We start from the raw sequence: 22,466 nt of genomic DNA on the forward strand, positions 1-22,466 counted from the left end.
TGAGATGAGAGAATGGGTGGTTCTTAGACATGCGTCATGAAATATGATACGCATCTGAGTGCTGCAGATTTTGATTTTCCTTTACCAAATTGTAGCAGCTGAAGCAGTGATCACTACAGTGAAGTTGTGTTGTGGTTTCTAGTGTGCTTTCCTGTTTCAAAATGTTTATGAATTCCTGAAACTTTTGCTATCTGGAGTACTCCAGGTATTGTTTCTGCTTTACTATAATCGAAATCAAGCAGGGTTTTTTTCCACTTTTCTTTAAAACATAATTGAAGATGGGAAAAATAAGAGGCCCTCAAAAGCAAATCAGACAAGTTACAAAGTTCGTTAGCTGTTCACGCAAAATGGCTTCATTTTGGAAGCCGAAACTCTGCATGGAAACAACCTGTCGTTAGATATCGTCTCTTTCATTGCCATTGGCTCTGGCTTCATTAGTCTCCCTGGCAAATGGTGAATGTGTGGATTCACTGATTATTTTACTAAATTAGAAGAAAGGATTTTCTCTTCTTTTGTAGACAGGTGAATATAGTCACTGCAGATAAAGTTCACATGGTAGTCAAGAGTATGTAAGAATTGTGTAGGTTAAACTGCACTTTCTTAGTCTTTAGCAGTTGTGTTTGTATACACCTATGAGCTCCATATGCTGTCGTTATGCTCAACATCAACTCATATCTTGAGATGAGTGTGGGAATTAGCCCTCAGTCGTGAAGCTGCCACTGAAGTTGTTGTTCACATAGCTGCATCTCTGGCCTTAGCTACGTGGAGCTGAATGTGGAGAGGGGCAGGGTCTTGGGTGTTTCTTTCAGCAGCCGAGGCAGGCCTGAAGCAGCTTGAGACTCCTACAAGGGCATCCTGACGCAACCAAGCAGCCTCTGGTCCTGTCATGGAGTGGGATGGAGCAGGGACTGCCTAGCTCTGTGCAGAGCAGCTTTACGCTGGCAGAGTCGTTTCCATAGAGGCATCTCCTGCAACTGGTGTGTTATTGCTGGAGCGGAAGGACACAAATGCAGCCCGGTAGCCCAAGGATCTGACTCCCAGACTTCAGTGGGTGGGGGGGAAGTCTGGGGGTCAAAGGCCTAGACTCAGGCATGCCTATTTGTGCTTCCTCTTGACCGTATCGGACTCCCATCTCCTTCCCACTTCCACAACAACTCCTGGATGTTTGGAGAACCAACTGCACGTTGCCTGCCTGGCTGTCTGCCAGGAGAGCTTGGGAGATGAGGTCATGTGGGAAAATGGGTCCAGTGGAGCCAAGAGAAATGTGGAATTTGGGCAGCAGCCAAATTAAGATTACTTTTATATGGCCACCTGCACCTGTGTTTGGGGGGGTGGGGATACTGAGGCTGTTGAACTGACTCAGCATTTGCACACACAAAGGCTGGCAAGGTTTCTCTGTTCTCCTCTTGTCTGCTCGATGTTCTGCCAACACCCTATCATTCCCATCCAGGTGCAAGTAATCTGTATTGAGAAATCAGAAGAACTCATCCCAGGAGATGACGTGAGACTGATAGCAGAGGAACAACTGCTGAAGTACTCCATCCAGAAAATACCATCCATTTGTGAAAAACACGCCTGTCCTTAAAGCTAAAAGCGTCCTGGAACTGGGATCTGGGGAGAACAGCAGATGCAGTTTTCCAAAAGCCCTATCCTGGTTCCAACACAGGCCCTTAAAAGGAGGATTCTGCAGTAGCAAGGGGGATCTGCTGTCTCTGCAGTGCCTGTGCTGACTTGTCTGTACTGCAGCCATCTCAGAAGGTTTTCCTCAAGTCTCAGTTGCAGCTTGGGCCTGTTATGCAAACAGTAATGGAAATTGTTGGATTCTTTTTACATACCACCAGAAGGGTTTGTGGACCTCAAGAAGGCTGGATACATGTTCCAAGCAGCCTGTACTCTTGAAATGAACAAGAAAAATAATACATAGATGGATGTAGTAAAAAATAGGATAGGGACAAAATCAATGCAAGAGAAATGCAGTTTGATGCATCTTTTTTTAAAAAAGTTGGTTTTGTGCATAAAAATTCCTGTAGTCAAGTTTGACTAACAGTTTCCCAATTTCACCTGAAATTTTCCATGTCAGGCGTTATGCTGCTACCTCGTTTTTTCAGGAGGGAGTTTCAGAAACCACAGTTCAGGCATGTATAAAAACTGGATGATGAAAAATCATGTCTTTTGACATCAGAGCTATTCCAACACCTTCATTCTTAGAACAAGGGGCTGAATTTTGGCAAAGGGGCAATGTTTTTTAGGGATACATCTTTTGCTGATCTTTAATTTTCAGTCTAGCAAGACTTGGCTAACATGCAAGCTTCTGAATTCCTTAGTTGCCCCAGCCTCCAAGCAGGCTTATTGGAAATGGTCAGCTGGTTCTATTGGTCCCTCAGAAGTAACCCTACCCCAGCTTCTTAGTGAGGACCATGTTGCACATGTACCCCAGCCTCAGAAGGACTGAACGTGTTTCTGCCTAGAGTGGGGGAGGGCAACCATGACTTTTGACAACATTGCTCTCCCAGTTGCTGTGGTTGTACAGAAACTGCAAGTAGTGAATGTGTCTGTACAGGCATTGCTTTCAGTGATTTATCTCAAGGTCTTGTATTAAGCAACACAGATTCTTTTTTTTTTCATCTTTGCAAGGCGACCAGTAGTATTCTTGAGTTAACAATCCATTTTCTCTCCCTTTTTATGTCCACAATCAGTTTTCTCTGAATAGCGAATATCAAATACATCTCCAATACATCTTAGAAAATGATTTGTGTGTTTGTTGCAACATGCCCATTCAACTGATGTGATGTGTGCACAGGCAGTCAGGTTTGTTGCCTGTAGCAAATGAAATAGAAACATTCAATCTATTGGCTCAGCTCATTTCCTTGTGAACCTTGTGCAAGAGGCAATCCTTCCCGGGCAGGACGCATTGAGATATTCTTGAGTGTTGGTCCCATATTTCTTGGGGAAGCTGGGCTTAAGCATAGGACCCAAAATGTAAATCTTTTGAAGGTGGACTTAGAGCTTTTGAATTGTTGCAAACCTATCTCTTCTGTGTCCTTACCTTTTCCTTGATGGTGCCCAGAGAGTGTGGGGGACAGGAAAGAAACAATTGCAGGGAAGCAGATGTATGAGGATGCAGCATGGAGAGGTAGTTAAGGGACAAATCTAGAGTCCCATGTGAGTTGTTTGGGGAGGTAAAGGCTGACCAAGGGATGTGGGAACACAGCAAGGAAGAAAAGGGCAGAAGAAAGAAGTGTGTGACAGAGAGCTAGAAAAAGAGGTGAGGACTGAAGCCTGTGAACTGAATAATGACAAGGTGAAAGGCAGAAGGTCAAGCTTGCAGTTTCCGTGCCTGTGGGTATTCCTGTGAATCCTAGGGTTCAGCATTTTCTTCCTCAGCGTCGGCATTAGCAAATAGCTGTGAATCACTGTAGTAAAGAGTGCTTCTTCAGTTCTTCTTAGTAACTAGCATTCTTTGCCTCTTAAAATAAAGGTTCTGCTTTAGATAGTGTGTGCACAACTGATAGAGGAGTTTCTAGGCCCCATGTGCCAACAGTGAGCTGTTGAGGGGTGATTTTCATGCCTTCAGGTTACAGTAGACTGACAGGAGTTTGTTCAGCTGAAATAAAATCAGGAACTCTATTTGCTTCCAGCCAGCTTTAGGGAAGGAGTCACTCAGAACTCAGACTGGCACTCCAAGCTGCTGGTGGCATTTCTCTTCAGATTAACTGCACTGAGTTCTTCAAAAACTGTAATTATTTTCTAATTCCCTGGTCAGGTTTTGGGGAATGGCGCAAGACTTTCAATGTTCTTCCCCTAAGCACTTGCAAAAAAAAAAAAATTACATAGTGATTGAGGTGAATGTAAGCAGCAATATTGCTAGTGTGTCTTGGGTTGCAACATGGGAAGATTTTCCATATGCATGGAATAGGTATTGCTAGCTCCTACACCCTTCTCTGCATTACAATAAACTAAGAGGTAAATCAGGGACAGGGAAAAATTCAGAGAGCTATAACAAGCTCCCTACAGGCTCTGCTGTTCTTTCTGCAGACACTAACCTGCCATAGAAGCCAGCAAGCCGTGTATTGCTCTTGCACTCTAGCTCTCTTCCATTATGAGGTACTTGAAATAGTGCTAATAAACATACTTTTCTGGCCCCAAAATTACCAGCTTCATGTTATCTGCCATGGGAATTCCACTGTCTCCAGCAAGGTAGTTGTGTTACCCAGAGATGAACTGCCAGAGAGAAAATATTCAAGTAAACAAACATATGCTTAGTGACCTAATTAAGCAGAATGTTGATATTCCATTCAAGTATGAGACCATTTCAGTTTAATTCCTGCTCTGTGTTTTAATTTGACTGTCAGAAGTGTAAACAACTGGCTGGAGTTTCTGTCTCTCAACAGCCGACCCCATTCAGACGTCAAGAATACAACTAAGATGTGAGGTGTCAAGAAGTCTCAGCAAACTTTGTCCTTTGGAGAAAAGTGCAAATGAGAATTATTCCATATGCAATATCATCCTAATTCCCTGTATTAGTTTTCCACATCACATAGTAGCTTGTCAAGCAGCCTTTACATTTAGGAAAAGTGAAGTGTTTTTAATGAAATTCATTAGTCATTTCATTGCAATGTATAATAAAATAGTCACAATATAATGCTTTATCTTAATTTGTTGGGTGATATCAGAACAATGGGGCATAATGTTAATAGCAAAGCAAAACTATGAGAAAAACTGTTTGAGGGCAGTTCCTGCCAGACTGCATGACTGTCCTGCCAGACTCAGAATGGTTTTAGAGAAAAGGCTCTCTGCATCCATACCAGTGGATGTTGTGGACATAAATAGGCATGCAGAGTAGGTCTGTGTACCATTTGATTCAGGCTTGTATGTCCATGAACTTAAAATCTTCCAAAAGCAAAATTCAGCAGTGAAGAGAAAAAAAGAGTGTGAAATTGATGGGAAAAGGCAGAAATAAGGACGACAAAGATGGAGAAGTTTGATGTGGTGGGTGTATAATTAGTGCAATCTGACAAAGAAGAGGCATTTGCAGGATGTGTTGTGTCAGTTCTTTTTCTAGACAACATGTTGGTTATGTGTGGTAGCGGAGTGTAGTAAAATGGCATCTATTTATACCTAAGTAATTAAGGAAGCACACAGCTTTCAGAAAAGAACATGCGTTTAGTCCAATACTGTTGTTGTGGACCTGCTGCTAAAAATTGGCTGCCACTTAAACTACTATTCAGCTGGGGTGGTCTTGCAGGAGCTGCACAGGGCATAGGGCTTTGTGCTGGGAACATTTCTGTTTGGTCTGAAGCCTGTTAAATTAGCACTAGAAATTTACATCAGTTACAAAGTAAAGTGCCAGGTTGCTGATGTTACGCACTGGGGGCAGAGAGGATATGTATGTATCTGTGTACAAACCCAAATTCTTAATTTCCTCTATTGAATTTGCTATAAATCTCTTAAATAGGATAGTAGTAAAGTGTGTGCTATGTTGTAAATAAAAGAGGATTATATTTGCCAATCATAAAAAAATACAGTTTCACTGAGATAAATCATGTTGGTGAATCCATCAGTCAACCTATTAAACATGCATGAAACACTGTGAGTGGTTTATGGTCAGTATGCTTTTTTATATTAATAGAAATACAGCAGTGTTTTAATAATATTGTATACATATTTATATGTTTATAGTTTCATAAACAAACCAGGACTGCAGCTGCCCCTCATGTTCAGTCCTTATTTCCAGCCTTTCAATATGAGTAGTATCATCTGAGCCAAACGTGAGGAAGACTCTTCCTCTCAGACCCTGCTGCTTACACAGAAGAAAGCTCCAGGGATGAGGAGGAAATCTTTTAAATTAATTCTTCAGGCTTCTCCCTGCCTAGATCTTTCCTCTTCTGATGTCCTCAGATGCTCCCAAGGACTTTGGGGGCTGTTTGAGCTCATCTCCAAGCCGCCTGCTAGTCCCATTGGGTGCCATTTCCTTTTCAAAGAGCTATTCCTGCAGCTGCTCCCTTTTGTGCAGGGAGCGGAAGCCTTTGAAATTGCTGCAGCTTTGCTGCACAGTCTGTTGGAACAGCTAGCATCAAAAAAGGAAAGGAGGAGAAGAGCTTGTATCTGTTTAAATTAATTATAGAGGGTCTGGCAGAAATGTGAAGGCAAACAGAGAGAGGAGACCTGATTTGTGGGGTACTTCTTAGAAAATCGATTGCTAATCTGTGCATCAACTTTCTGCTCCTTGTGCAGAATGAAGCATCCGTGCCAAAAATTCTTTTAACAGGAAATGTTCTCCAATGGGACAGACAGACAACGCACAAGCAGCTTAGTGCTGCTCAGGAGGTTAAATCTTCAGCTGCTTTAAAATGCAAATGTCCAAACCTGTAAATAATAGAAGGAATTTGCATTAAAATTCATTCCTGATACATTGTACTTTCAGACTGGGCAGTCTCTGAGGCTCCCCTGACCTACCTAAGGGACCTGTTTGAGCCTGCAACAGCCCAGAAACTGGGCACCATAGAAGTTCCTCCTCTCTCACAGGGTGTGTCTTCCACCATGTGGGAGATGCCACACAGAGCAGTGATCATACTCAGCAGAGCACAGAGATGAGCTATGAGCAAGCGGGTATCTTACCAGATAAGCATGAGATGAGGTCGTCAGTTGTATGATGGAAACGGAGGGATGACCCTGGAACATGCTGAAAAACAGAATTTAAATGAATTGGGGTTTTTTTTGGCCTGCAAATCGGCTTTGTTGCTTCCACATGTGATGGAAAAGAAGTGTTTTCCTACACGAGGCACTGGTCAGACTGACAGAGTGTCAAGCTGTTCCAACCAGGAAAGCTGGAGGAGGCTCTAAATACAGCAGAGTATTTGCAGCCTCCCCAGCCTCCCTGTATGGCTGAGGCTCATGGCAAGAGCAGGCAGTTCTCTACATCAAATGAGAGAGACATTATGCAGCTTCTACCTTGAGAGGAGTTTGAGCTACGATGTCCTTGACTGCATAGTGCCAACATCCTTCATATGAAGTCACCAGAAGCAATGAGCTTGGGTTCAAATGTCGTGCTAAAAAGTGGCTTCACCCTTAGTTGTAAGATTTATCAGAGATATTGCCTGAAAGGAACTGACTTACAGGAAGATGCCTGGTCTGCATGTCTGATTAGAGGAAGGAGGCAATATTTCCCCCTCTTTTTTTTTCTTCTTTGGCTTAGTCTCAGTCTACGTACATAGAATACCCCATGGAAATTAGCTTAGCAATAGCAGCACTGGTACCTTTTTACGCCTGCTGTCAGTAATGGAGCAAGACTTTAAAACGAGATGGTTGAGGTTTGATTGCTTCGTGTGTTCCTCACCCGTGCTTAAGATTTGCTGTTGTTTTGATTTAGGGTGTTCTGGAGACAGTGTGCCAACACCAGAAACTGATCTCAAGTGTCAGATGATGAATGGATCTTGTGGCATGAATTTCTTAGCTGTTCTCTCCTCCTTCACTGGTTGCTGCTTGAAAGGATGAAACTATCTTTTAGCTGTAGGATTTCCAGTCCCTTTGTTCCAGTTTTGGGCCTTGAATTGCTTCTGGTTTCAGAGTTGGAACAGAGTTAGATAAGAGCAAATGCTGGAGTAATGCTGTCTTGACATCTGAGGATCAAGAGAGGTTCAGTGAGCTCTTAAGGTGTATACACCACTTCAGGAAGAAGGACCTTGTTGGTCTTCGTAAGACCCCCCAAAGTGGGGTTCTGGGCTGCTCTCATTAGAAAGAAGCCGTGGTCTAGATGCCAGGCTTGGATACTTCTGGAGTTCCTGGCCATGGATAAATTGCTCTTTACAGGTGGAAAATTCAGCCTTGCAGAGTTCTTCTCTTGTGCTTTTGCTGAGCTGGAGGGGAACAGGTTAGCTTAGGGGCAATAATGGAGGTGGGTTTTCTTATAATTTACCAGTCTTAATAGAATATTCTGTCTGCAGTGTTTTTTCTCTGCCTGGTACATTTGGCTGCATTAAGTCAGAGTGAATTTATAATCCTTTACTTTTGGAGGGGGTGGTGGGAAGGCAGATGACTACAGTACCTCTTATAGAATATTATTATAAAAGAAGTGTGAATTACCTCCTAGCCTCTCATGCTGTTGGAAAATGGATTTGAATGACATTTTCAAGGTGTTGTTTCTAAGACATTCAGCAATTGCCATTCATCCATGAATGCTTAGTGAGATGAATAACAAAAAGTGGTTTAGGATTCATAGGAGGAAGTGTTAAAAAATAACATTTGGCAAAAAACTGGTTATGCTAATTTCTCTTTTATATCTAAACTGCACCAAGGTTATCTAAGTGGTCTTAGGTAATCCAGTCATTGTGAAAAAGATTATTTGAGAAACTGAAGTGACAACATAATTTCCATTTGTATGTGGACTGTAAGAGTCATCTGACTATATCAAATGCAATATGATGATATAGCAACACAGGGAAATAAAACAGGCCCTCCTTGCTGGCCATTCTTTAGGCAAGTAAAACATAGCAGCATTGCCTCCGAGTTAACTCACACTTTCAGCAAGCAAACATCAGAATTCAAACACAACAAGGAGAGTGGAGGGAGAAGAGAGGGAATCTTTAAGGACTTCATCTTTGGGTGGAAACCTCAAGAATAGTTCACCTGCCAGGAGATACATGTTTACTGGGTGGTCGTATGTAGGCTCTAATAAAAACTTTTCTTTTTGAAAATACTGTAAAGAGGTGGTATCCCTCTAGAAACCAAAATTCCGTATCAGGATCTTAAGTATATCCATGTAGCTCTCATACATACATGCTTCTAGTGAAAACAACAATGTATGTTATTTTGCTGGTGCATGACATTTTAAGATTGCTGTTATCTTAAGCTTCAAGTGGTAGGAGTTTTATATATACAAGATATACCCATGTATCTGTGTGTGGATGTTATCAAAGTACATTAACAAGGTACATAATTAAAGTGCATTATGGAACTTGTGATGAATTCTAAATTTTTCTGCTGATTAGCACGTTATAGTTGGAAGGTAATAAAAGCTGAATAGAATAATTAACAGCTATATCCAACAAAAAATAAACCGTTGTCTTTAGCTAGAACTTTCTTTTTCATAATTGTTGTTTAAATCTGTTTTTTTCATCAAAACTTAATCTTCATTGGATTTTTTGCCATTATGGATTTTTTCTTCCCATTTTATACTTCTCCCCATGATTTTCCCATTTTTATGTCAACAAATGCAAAAGAAAAAAAAAAGTGATATCCAGATACTTTTCCTCGTCTTTCTTTCTTAAAAAGAGGTTAAGAAAGAAGAGCTGAAATGGAATTGAGAAGATGCTAGAAAGCTGTATTTCTTCTCTTTGAAATATACATCTTGTATATTACATGTTCAGCCTGTGTCAGCCTTTCGGCCAAGGTACATGCATCTTACACAAGTATCATGATCAGTGCTGACCTTTCATCTTGTAGTTCAGATTCCCAAAAGTTGCATTTCTGCCAAAGCAATCGGTAAACCAAATATTTTTCAGTTCCTTAGAAGAAGGACTGTTTCTTTGTGCTAAGGGAATGGGCTCCTAAGGAAATGCTAAGAGCACTTAATATAAAAGTCTTCTTCCACCTATCGTCTTCTGTAGTGTCTGTTTACAGATTGTGCTTTGACTCATATGTTCTCCATCTGCTCTGTTATGTCTGTCTGTATGCTTCTGCCTCGCACACACCCGCTCAAGATGCAAGGTAAGCTACCCATCTCTGACTGAGAAGTAAGCAGGGAGAATAAATAGTTTGTGCTGTATTAATAGAAAGAACTGGCACTTGTAGTGTGCCACTCATTGTCTCTAGTGGCTTCTGCACTTTGCCTCCCCTCTTTATGTTCCCTGAGCTCTGGATGCATGATTGGTTTGGTTTTTGCCACTGCTTTCTCTTTCTTTTTTTTTCCTGTCCTTGCAAGACTGAGAAACTACTGCCTTTCATAGAATTAAAAATACCAATGATGTGGTTCATTTACCGTTCTCCACTGTACATTTTAAATCTGAGCATCCTTAACCAAGAATGCCTTTTATTCAACTTTCATGAGCTGTCCTCCTTGGAGGACTTCATAGCTGCACTGTCTCTAGAAAGTCTGCCTCTAGCTGTGGCTATACATGAAGCAGTAGCTTCTCTTGTGTCCGATACTGGAGTTTAGCATAAAGAAGACGGGACAGAACAGGGAACTTCTTCCCTACCAAAAGCTGGACAGGGCATCCACTGATGAAGCCTTTGTTCACACCTGTCTCCACACTGTGCAGCACAAATGGAGAGAGAATGGTGGAGCAGAACAGCATCCAGGCAGTGTGAGGCTGGAAACAAGAAGGAAATGAGATATTTTGAGAAAAGACAGATGAAAGGTAGGAAGAGAATGAACACTTCAGGTGGTGGTGGCTCATTCCAGATGAAGTCAGGGCTGGAGGTTTCCCTGTTCTCAATAAAAACAAGGCACCAGAATGGTAGTTGAAGTGATTTAGGAGTCCTTAGAGGACAGAAAGCATGTTATGAAGTACTGAAGACTTGCCATATTACAATTAATCTAATTTTTATTTCCTCACTTTCAGTTTGAAAGACTATTAAATACATCTGGAATTGATAAATGAATGAATAGACTGCTATTTGCAAATCTTCACCCAAAATGAAAGAACGTGGCTTCCCATTATTTGGGAGATTATGACTGTCCCAACATAAGCAACAGCATTAACAATGAGTCCAGCAGAATTAAGGAGCTTTCTGAAAGGTTTGACAAATAGAGTGCTAATGTCCTTGATGAAAAATTACTTTTAGCTAGATATTCCAAATATTTTCTCCTATTTCAACTATATTTCAGTCCCACTAGATGCATCTGTTCTGCACAGAGGATTTTTAGTAGGTATTGGGACATTTTTTCAGCATCGGTGGTCAATTACTTTACCATCAGAGCTGATCACATATTAAATTCAAACTATGGCTTTTCAGATTCAATCAAAGAAATACTTTCAATTACTTTTTATTTTCAAAGGGGAAACCTAGAACTATTCTTTTCTTTAAAGACAAAAAAGAGAAAGCCTAAATCCACATTGCTTTAATTTCTCAAAAATAAAATATTTTTGTATTAAGCCTCCCTCCACAAAAGCAACTGTAGACAATTGATTTAATGCCGTATCTGTAATTCTCAACTCTCAGACAATTTGAGATGCAGGGGCCTCATGGCCAAAAGAGTCCATCATCTGTAAAGTACACTGGGGGAAGTACGGTCAAGAGCTCCTGAAGTCCTGCACAAGTGAAGGAAGCAGTTGCAGTGTTATTTCACAGAATCATTAGGTTGGAAAAGACCTCCAGGATCATCGAGTCTAACCATTCCTATCAACCACTAAACCATTTCCCCAAGTCACCAGCACCTTGCCGTGCAGCAGGGCTCAGCTGAGTGCCCTCATGCCCTGCCGCTGGCTCATTCTTCCCAGCACAAATGGGAAACCCACTCGAGGGAAGGAGCTTGTGTCTCAGCTACCAATAGAGGCGAAGGATTAGAAGAGAAGGTTTCCTGAAGGATCAAGGCACGGTTCTTAGTGCTGCCACTTACGTACTGTGTGCAAATAATTTCCAGTTTTGATAACTCAGTTCTCTCTTTAAAGCACGGGCAGTGCTATAGGCTGGTTGATGTTTCTCAGCTGTTGTGTGAGAGAGATGGGGTAAGTATTGGTTTAGACAGGAGTTGCGGCGTAGAGTTTTGCAGTTATTCCTAAATATGTTGTGACTTTTGTTGGGAAGGGGAGTAAACAGTACAGGAACTCCTTCCCAGATACTGTTGTGATATTCCTGGTTCCCTAACATACTACTGCATCCTTGCTGCCTCCCTAGAAATGCCTAGCTGAAGGCATGCCATGAATCCTTGAGTATCAACCGTATGAGTCATGGGATGAATACTGCTAAGCCTGGACTCGAATTTGTGGATGCTGTCTAAAGTTGCCTTGAAGCTGAAGTCCATTAGTTTTAAGCCCCCAGTTGCTCTCTGCTTTCACCATGAAAGAGTCAGAACAAGAATAAATTTCACAGGCAACAGCCCAAGTATTCCTCTGGCCTTTTTGTGTTTCCTCTAGCATGTCTACATTGACATTTAGGGAGGCAGATGGGCTCGCATTTAATAAAAAGTTTTGAAATAATCTGTTTTGATTCAGTGCCTAAACTATTGGATTTTATCCACATGATTCTCTTCCACTGCTGTGAATGTTTGAGGTCAGTATAGTTAATCCCTCAAATAGCTGTGAACTTCCCACTACGGCTCTTCCAACTTTGACCTCCTGAGAGGGGAGTGGTGTGGTGATGTGGGTTGTATCGAGTCAAAGGCATCACCAACACCTGCATCCAGTACAAAATCCATCACTGATTGCCTGTCACCTTGTTTTGACAAGATGCTTTTTCTTTGTGTGCATTTCTTCACTGATTGTACACTCTTCCTCCATTGTCCTCTCATAGAAATATATAAGGGTTAATTGAGGCTTTTATACAGCATACTGACAGTCAGAAATTATTTTAGTTACTACTAAGACTAATAATATACTGCCATCACAAGGAATTATACTCTGATAATCTCTGCTGATCCCATTGTAACTGTGGGTTATTTAGGGTCTCTTCATGTACTTTTTGTCCGAAGTTGCTTGAAAATCTGCGGGTTTGGTTTGGTTTTGCTCTTTTTTTTTCTGTAACACGGTAAAATGGCACTTGATATGCCTGAGATGAGAAAGCAGTGTCATGCACTGGAGAATATACTAGAGATAATCTGTTTAAGATTTATCTAAGAACCATAATATAGTTTCAAGTCTTTTTATAGTAGTTCCACTGCTCTTGGACATTTTGTCAGTGTGGCAAGCATTTCCTTATGTTTTAATTTTGTTCAAAAGTGGAGACGATTAAGAAGGGTGGTTAAAGAGACTGCTTAACAAGCTAGGCCAATAGATCATGTAATTTAAATACTAACACCAGTATATTGCCAGGTACCTTCTGCAGAAATGCCAATACAAAGCTTAGCAGCCCGTTAAGAATGCACTACAGCAGCAGCAGAGGAGAAACAGGAGGGCCAAAGTGCACAGTCTGGCATGGGTGTACATTGTGTACCCCCTCAGCACAGTGCTGCTGCCAGTAAAATGGGCCAGGTTTGATCATGTATTCTTGCTGAAAATAACACTGGCACAAGAAACTTGCCCAGAAACTTGCAGAAGGGAATTACACACATGGGTGCCCCTAAGCAGCAGTGCTTAACTATTTGCTAGCAGTGCCTCGAAGGGCTTAAAATAAAGACAAAATAGCATAATGAAGCCTATGATTAATAAATCAACAGTACTAGGTGAGTCTTCTCCTTCTGGCATGTCTTTGCAATGCTCTTATCTCACTCCTCCTTCTCAGGCCTGTGGAGAGAAGCCTCCATCCTTCCTGTCTCCACCATGGGCTCCTCGTACCTTCTAGTCTGGCTTAACTCTGACCCAAATCTGAGAAAGTCTGTCTTTCAGCCATTGCAGCTGTGTTTCTGGAGAAGGAGACTCTGACCAGCCTTTCTTAGCCAACCTGCTGTTTTAAAGAGGTCTCATTCTCTCACATAGCTTCCTACACCTGCCTAGCCTACTGCCCTGGCTCCCACACCTGCACTTCTGCCAGGTGTGCTAGTGGCAGTTCTCTGCTCTTTCCATAGCAGTGAGGTTAACAGTTATTACTGGCAGTTATTGCCTGTGCCCAGTGGAAAATACAACTGCTGTGGTGGTGAAGTGCTCTTAATTAAATATGCATTTTTCTCTTCACAACAGATGCCATTCTCCAGTACAAGGCCTCTATAAATCAGATAGTCTCAGGCAGCCCGGAGTCACTGTTAACCTGTCTTCATTGACATGTTTGTAGTGATCTCTCTTGTTTGTAAGGTTTTACTGTGCAGTTCTTATACTTGTAGTCACTCTGGGTATTTTGGTTGCGACAGAACAGTGTTACAGGTAACATTATGAAATGTGACTGGCTAGTTTTTTCCCACCTGAAAGGCATTTCCATAGTCTTCCATCTCAAACACACATTCATACACAATGTTATCGATAACAATAAGGAAATCACATGTCAGATTGGGGCCTTCCTGTCATCTCTGTGTTCCTCAGCTACAAAATGGTGACAGTTACAGGCCTGCTGTACAAGAGAGACATCTGAAGTGCATAGAGTGGAGATGCTGTAGGTCAGAACAGTTCAGCTCTCATTTTCTGCTCTCATCCCGGAGAACCAAGGGGATGGTGTCAAGACCAAATACAAAATGCAGCAACTTTTACAGGCCCAGCCTTGGTAGGAAGGGGGATAAAAGAGGTCCTGAGGACTGACAAGACTTGATATAAAGGCCAGTGACCAAAAAGACAGGTACTTAGGGACATGGAGTCATAGGTCAGAGTCACAGAGTTGTTGAGGAAGGAAGGCACCATTGGACATCATCTTGTCCAGCCTCTCCTGCTAAGCTGAGTCTGCTGAAGCCAAGTAGCCAAGATCGTGTCCAGTCAAGTCTTGGATATTGCTAAGGATGGAGGTCCACAACCTCTCTGGGCAACTGCTTTCAGTGTTTAATCACCCTCACGGTTAAAACAAATGTTTCTTATGTTTAAAGAAAAGGTGTCATGAGCTACTTGCATGTCTGGGTGACCTCAGTCCCAATACTGGCATCCATCCCCTAGCACAGAAGACATCAGACCAACTGAGGGTTACACAGCAAAACTTTACAGGTGGCTGATTGTACAGCTTTATGAGCAGGTGCTGCAAAGGAAGTTCTGTCTTGAATTCCTGTGGCAAAAGGGGAATATGGATAAATTTTCTAGTACCAGAAAAATGCATGCTTATACTGCAAGTATCACCAAACTGGGGAACTTACTAGACCACATTTAGCAGGGTCCTGGAAAGGAGACCAAGGGGTATATCACACTAACTACTTTGACCTTAGCTGTTTTCCTTTTGCGAGGGGGCTGGAGCAGAGTCCTTCAGGACTTTATTGCATGGCAGGAACTGTGATGCCAGGTAGAGTGAGAAGCACTCTGTCCTCCAGGGTTCTCCAGGGCATGAGACATCAAACCATTAATCATACTGCAACCATTCCACTCACCTGCTGCTCTCCCAGGAACCACTTGAGACAGTTCTGATCCCCTCTTTGCTAGAAAAAATGCTACTATGTGATAAGAAGAACATGACTCACTTCTCATCTCCAGCTCTTCTTTTTTCACATCTGGGATAGAAAAGCTGCACAGGTCATTCATAGCTTAGGGACATCAGTCTGGCTGGGGACAGAGCTGTTGGTGAGGGAAGCAGGAATGCCAAGGTTAAAGAGGACAGAAAAAGTCAGGCTGAATTCTGCAAGACAACCCAAAGAAGCCCATAGCTTTATTATTGTGAGTATCACAGTTTCACTGCAACTTGGTTCTCTTGGAGCCCTTTGATATCACATATGTTCAGTATTGCTGTCCTCTCGTGGTGCTCAAATGTTGCCCATCACTGCAGTTCTCAAACAGGTATTAGACATCAGGAAATGGCAGGCCGTTTCCCATTAAAAGATTTATTGAGCTCTGCATTATCTGTGTTAAAGCAAAATTCCTTTGTTTTCATAGTTCAAAGTCTAAAACAGTAAGGAAATGTAAAAGATAAAGTCTGTACAACAGTGTTAACATCCGTTTTATTTATGTCCTCGATTTTACATTATTCAATAAATATATACAGAAATACATTTACAGATTAAGGATATCAATGTCCACATTTACCAAGAAAAACAGGTAAATAGAAGTGTTTTCTGGGTAAGGGATGTAGTTGAATTTTGCTCTGAAAGAAAACATCATTTCTTATTTCATGACATTTGACACTATAACAGTATAATCCTGACTTACATGATATATAGTTTGTCTTCAGCTCTCATCACTTGTCGGGGGTGGTTCACAGAAGACATGAATGCCTTCGTTCAAGCATGGATGAAAGGCAAAACACCTGCCAGTCTGCAAATTCCTCTTCCCCCCTGCCTTCTCCCAAATGTGTACCTTTGCATGCTTGTCCAAACCGCACTGCAGCATATTTGGATTTTAGAAAGATGTGACATTATCAGGATTCATACATATTTAAGAACAAGGGCAAACACTTCCTTGCATACTATACTGGTTAACACTGAGATCTTTCTCAGTCTAAGCATGTGATTTAATGCAATACCATTTGTAAAAAGTATGCCACCCTCTTGAGAGCTTTGTATTTATCTGCTTTCAATTATATTTGAAGTATTCAGAAAGTCTCCTATACTAATCCCATCCAAGTTGGAAGCCACATAGCTCATGCATGAAACTGTCAAACATGAGTAGTTGCAGATGTCAGTGCACCAGTGGCAGGAATCCAGGAAGATAGATCAAGGCTTAGTCACTGAAAAATACATGCCAGCACATCTCAGATACATAGCATTGTAGCACCTCATAAGGAAAACATGTCGTGACAGGAAATCAATAACCGCTTGGAGGCAATCTTTTTTTGAAATATTCTTGATTAATTATGCCAGGGTGTGTTTGGCAACTTTGTCTGATCCAGCATTAACCTAATGCTTTTTGCATGAAGCACTATTGTAGCTAGTCTCATAAGTCAGCTCTGATGGTTCAAGTCAGGTTCTAAAGGGTAAAGTTATAGATTTTGTAATGTCTTTGTGTCTGACATTGCTGCCTTTACAAGAGTGTGTAGGCTCTTACTATCAATCAAAATAACAATTGTTTTAACATGAACAATAGCATTTAGAACTAATTGCATCTGAAGCGGAATGATTCTCCTAAATAAAGTATGTCATATGGTGGGTAAAACAAGTAGGGAATGTCAGTGTGTTTTCTTAACAGAACACCTGAGTTCAGGTTGTTCCTCAGGCTTGTTTGCTTAAGTGCCTTCTTTGCAGAGAAGTGGCTCTAAGAAACGTACAAGCAGGGCTGCATCTCTTGTCTTTCTTCTCCTGCCTTCCTGAACAGATTTGTTTTCCCCCTCAACAAGTCTTCCAACTACACATGCTGCCTTGGGAGCAGGACCCCAGCCTGTGCCTCCTGCCTTCCCTACACCACCACCCCATATCCTCATTTCCCTGCACTCCAGCACGTTGAAAGCACATTGCTTCTGGTCTTAGTAATTGTGTACCTCTAGAATCCACCTTGGCCTGGCTTCTGCATCCTGAGCATAGAGTGTGAGAGCAGCAGCAGATTTTTTTCCTGCAGCAGGTGCCATCATCAAATCCAAGTGCAGAGCCGAGAGCTGCTTTGATGCCTGGCCATGGGTTATCACCAGTCATCAGGTCACTTAGCAGTAGCTGCCAGCATCCAGCTGCCACTGCACAGCATAGCCCTGCGCTGTGGCACAGGCTGGAGGAATGCAGAGTGGATGCTAGTGCAGCGCTTTGGCCAGGGCATAGGCACCATTGCTCGAGAAGCTCTTCCTTCCCTCATGCATCTCTGCCTCACAGTGGAGTGTGCGATATTTCAGATGCACCTCATGCAAATCTGATTACAGAAAAATTTCTGGGTGCAGTAATAAGACTACGCTCACTTAGTCTGCTCGCTTAGTAATCACTTTCTGTAATCTGAGAACAAAAAGGCTTAGGAGGTTGCCTTCTTTAGAGTTACTTATTAAAGGAGTTTGCATGTATTATATAATATAATATAAAGAAATAATTAAATAAAGATAATGACAATGTCTGTGAGATAATTTGTTTGAACCAAGTTGCAGATAGTTGCAGTCACCATGTGACAGACCAAAGTTTGACCTTTGGCTACTTTACCTGCACAGCACCCAATAAATCCACCTCCTCGGTAACCACTTCCAAGATTTTACATTTCCGAATAGCATCAATGAGCCATAATTTGAAAAAGAAACTGCCAAATAATGGTTTCTTGATTTTCCCAAATGTGGAATTTCTTTCCCCAAATTATACTGGCCCAAGGCCCAGGACAAGCAATATTCAGTCCTGGACCAGTGACAGATTCAGGGTCCAATATGTTCAAGTTAGAAAGAGGATACTTTGGCTATTATGACACCAAAAATATCCTTCTGTGAAAGTCTTAGTGCTAGCCTTGGGAGACTGCCAGATATTAGAATTAAACATTTTATGTATGGATAAACTTTTTGAGTCATTTAAAGGCGTTTAGAAAACTTGTTGATACAAATTATTTTCTCCTTTTGAGGCCTGTGGAGTTAGATTCATGATCTGGAAGGAGTTGGCTTTTCAAGGAAAGGGATGCTGTTTTCCATATGAGTAAAATTGTTTTAAACCATTCCTAAAATATACCTGCAAGTTTGTTTTAGTGGCATTTGTGCTAGAAGCACATGAGGCTCAATGACTTTACTAGCACTTTTTCAGCATGACCTGCATAAACTGTCAGCATTCATTCCCGCAAGTTAAATCTCAACCATGTGTGTGTGTGCGTGTGTGTGTGAACATTGATTTTAAGGATAATTGTAAGAGATGAGAATATATTTCCTTGCCTAGATAAACTTTTTTGCAAATAGTAGTTGAAGAAATTCTAGGGCAAGTGTTTAAGCTGGTGAGAGACAAGTAAGATGAACAATGTATGTAGAAATATTACTTTGCATAACATTGATCCTTGCACGTGATGTATGTGTGTGTATGTTCCACATTGCAATTTGCTAGAGGCATGTTTTTTCTAAGGATTTTGTGTCAAAAATAGGGACTTGAAGTTGATAGTAAATTGGGGTTCACAGGGTTTGCTCAGCTGCACAGAACCTGGACTGTGAAGATTCTCTTGTAGTGCAGCGTGCACTTTTGGGAGCTGAACCAGGGAATTTGGGCACAGCACAGAAGGAACAGAAAGTCAAGCTAAGGAATCACAGCAAAAGGGTAGAGGTGACTTACGTGACATTGCATTTGGTGTGTATTTATAATTATACCTGGATACATTACATGCATTAAAAATAGTTATATTCAATTATACAAAGTTCAAGAAAACCAAACCTAAAGCAGCACTGTTCCATTTGGCAATGTGGCACTGCTTTTGCATAATTTTGCTTTACCTCACATGCCTTCCCCTGTCCTGTCCCCTCCGTCCATCTTGTTTCAAGTTCAAATGACCAAGATTTTGATAACCAGTTCCTGCTGAAATACTGATAGATTTGAAGGGAGGACCTGTAGTAACTGGAGGAGGCCAAGACAGAAGTGGGGATACATCACCCTGGGAGCTGCTGAATCAGGGCCAGGAGGGCACAGAGGGGTCACTCGGGCTGGCAGGATGAGAGCTGCAAGGAAGCAGTTTGAAGCAGCAGGAGCCAAGATGGGAGAGAGACAGAAAGCTCAGATGGAGGCAGATGAAGATGCCTCCAAAAGCGGAGGGGAACCTGGACAGAGTGTCAGTCAAGGTAACAACTGAGAGATGCTGAAAGGGCCAAAGTGTCTTGAATGAGTAGACTGAGTTTCTTACCAATTTTTTCTTACTTCTCTGTATGTGCTTGCTCATCTTGGACCAACAGCCAGGAATGGAACTGAGGAATACAATGTGGTTCTCCATTCCTCTATAGCTACCCTATGTAACCTCGAGTGAGGCATGCCACCTCCATCTTACACTCCTGCAAACAATGGAGTTAGAGTATCTTGCCCCTACAGATCAAGGCTGCTGTGAGAATATGGCTAGTAATGTTTTTGAGGTGCTGAAGTGCTTCAGTGATTGGTTCTGTGGAAATTCTGTAGATAAACAACTATATATAACCTCCCTGACACTAGTACAACTACAGGGTTGAGATCAGATTGACACAGCTATTTCAATATGTAGCATGTACTGCATGTGTCAGAATCAACGAGAATAAACCTATCAACATTAGGTATGCGTGGAGTCAGATATGCCATGTCCACTGTGTTTACAGAAAAATGGAAAAGAAGGGGGTAGCATTAAAAAAGAAGTGTTAATTTTCTTTTTTAAGAACCCTACACTCTTACATTGATTGAAAGTGGTTGTCTCTGGCTCTTGTGTGGGTTTTGTGGTGTTACAGGGCATTGGTCTGTTACAGGGCATTTAGATCATACAATACTTCTTCCTCCCTCCAACCTACAATAGCAATTAACAAGCTGTCTGTGGCTGCCTTGGAGTGCATCCTGTGCATCAGTGTGTCTCAGTTAATAGTCATGATTTCTCATTTGTAAGAGGAAAAGTGCTACCAGCACTTTCAGTCTCAGAAGGGCTTAGACTTATTCAAGGATTCTGATTTATTATGTACCCACCTCTGATATCCTGCTGTTCTCTTTATGGATTAGGCTGCCTTGTTGGAAGCTATAATCCTTCAGATGACAAATAAATACTCTCTTGCCAGCTGTTCCTTACTCAGAAGTTCCTCAATGAGTAAAGTATAATCGTGCCTCTTGTTTTACTAGTTTCTGATCTGGTTCTCCATGTTACTTTTCTAGGAATATGCAGAAAATGCAGCTTTATTACTGTTATTACATTAGAAATTGCATTTAATACAACTGTAGGGATTTTTAGGCCTATTAGTATTTGTTTCTAAGGTGAATACACTGGTAGTGATTTTAAATTAAGAGAAATATGCATGGGTCATTTTTCAGATCATTTCTGTAAAACCTTTAATCTCAAGGTACTGCACAAATCCCTGAGAGGTAAGAAGGAGATACAGATGAATTGTTTGACTCATTCTGACATGCAGCAGCTGTTTAACAACATGTAATCTGATTGTGATCTCATAAAAAAAAAAGTGAAGGGTAACATCCTACTGATAGAGACTAGATTTTAGAGAGGAATTTAGAAAGACAGAAGGCACAGGCAGCTGGCGGACACAGCAGTTTGCTCAGCAGCTTGCACAGAAAGGTGCAAAGAAGGGGGCCTTCTCCAAATTTGTGCCAGTGTAAGTCTTGGGCACAGTGGTGGCATGCCACAGGGCAGTTTCCCCAGCAGATGTTGGAGCAGCTGCCCCTACCAGGGCAGAAGCTTTGACACCAACACAGCTTTGAGTGGCAGGCACAGCTCTCCAGGTTCCAGGCTGCATAAGTTCAGTGGGCCAAGGCCCATCTGCAGCCTCCGTGTTCTAGGGAGCACCAGCACTGCCAGGAATCTCCCAGTCCAGCAGTTAAAATGTTGGTGACATCAAAGCTGCAAGGCCTCCTTTTTTGTCACTGGCCTTTTGCTGACTCTTAAGAGCGTGGGCTGAATGCCACACTAAAGTTCTCCGTAGAGGTCCACAGTATTTCCATGTAACTCAAGTGTCCTATACCCTGTAGTTTTCAGTCTGACCAAACTGAGTAACAAGTCAAAGTCTAATGTTGGTTGAAATGAATTGTAGTCACAATTCACGTGATCCCCGAACGGTTTCACCATCCCTGCAGAACTGCAGCGTACTTACTGAGCATATGAGAAAGCAGATGCTTTTTTAAACTGAACTCCTTGTCATAAAGTTAATTCTGGACAGTCCGTGCAGATCGGGACTGGATGACTGGAAGGTAGCATTGCCATGTTTGTGCTAAGGACAGAAGATACCGATACACAAAGTTGTCTATTTAGCACGTTTTGAAAAGCTTTAACATTCCCTTTAGAACACAATTAAGGGAAGAGGGAAAAGCCAAGCATAATGTTGATGGAAAGTGTTAAAAAAAGAAGCATTTACTGGTTGGAAGATAAAATATATAATCAGTTTCTCAAGAATGAGCACTTAATTTGCCTAAAGACTATTACAGAACTCATTCCTAATATACCTGATTTGCATAAAATCTTTTTTTCCAGCTACCTGCTGCAACACACACTTAAATGGGGAATCACAGTCCTCCATCAAAGCTTAACTTGTCAAGCCAGTGCTACAGATGTGCTGCCTGTTTCTAATGTGATTTTCCAGTCTCAAATGTCATTAGGCATATACATACTATGTGGGAGGTGGTGTGTATTTTAAAAATATCTTTCAAAGACTCATTAATGAGCAGAGTTTTACTAAGGAAGGGGTGGCAGTGGTTTTAGGAATTAATCTACCTGCAGGTCTTAGGGTGGCATTTCTGCAGTTTGTGCTAATTCAGCTTCACTCAGAAATGGAGCCTTTGGAGTCGATCTCCTGAGTGGTTTCTGGACCAATTTCTCCATATGATAACTTCCTGCAGATCCACCCTATGTCCCAGTATCATGCTGGTTTCTCTCTATTTTTGCATCATTACCAGCAGCTGAAGATTCAGTAAGTCAAATTTCTTCCCTGCTTGTAGGTGAAGGGGCCTTAGGAAGCAATGCCGTGTGTTGGACGTAAAATGTGGAGGAAATTGGAGCTTACTGCTCTGTAGACACCAGCACTTGATAGCAGACCTAGCAAGCACAATGGCCTGTCAAAGCTCCCATCCCAGCTGCAGGGACGCAGTGACAGGGCACAGGAGGACTGAGCAGAGCGATGTTGTGGTGGGGTAACAGGACTTTACTGCAGTGTATCAGCTCATGAGGTGGCCTTGGCAGCCGGATCCCTTCAGAGAGGATTTTAAAATGGTTCTGAGGTCACTA

General features: G+C 41.9%; 1 protein-coding gene and 1 long non-coding RNA gene across 3 annotated transcripts in view; one reads left to right on the forward strand and one right to left on the reverse strand.

Moving 5' to 3' along the window:
- Positions 1 to 22,466, forward strand: part of AIG1 (androgen induced 1) — a 125,966-nt gene that overhangs the window by 85,984 nt on the left and 17,516 nt on the right. The gene's annotated exons all lie outside the window — the stretch shown is intronic.
- LOC138717470 (uncharacterized) lies at positions 6,109 to 7,317 on the reverse strand. The gene is made up of 3 exons (XR_011336867.1): positions 7,257 to 7,317; positions 6,619 to 6,682; positions 6,109 to 6,366 (listed from the first exon to the last, which is right to left on the reverse strand). It is a non-coding gene; the product is annotated as an uncharacterized lncRNA (long non-coding RNA).

The sequence above is a fragment of the Phaenicophaeus curvirostris genome, chromosome 2, assembly GCF_032191515.1.
Source record: "Phaenicophaeus curvirostris isolate KB17595 chromosome 2, BPBGC_Pcur_1.0, whole genome shotgun sequence".
NCBI lineage: Eukaryota > Metazoa > Chordata > Aves > Cuculiformes > Cuculidae > Phaenicophaeus > Phaenicophaeus curvirostris.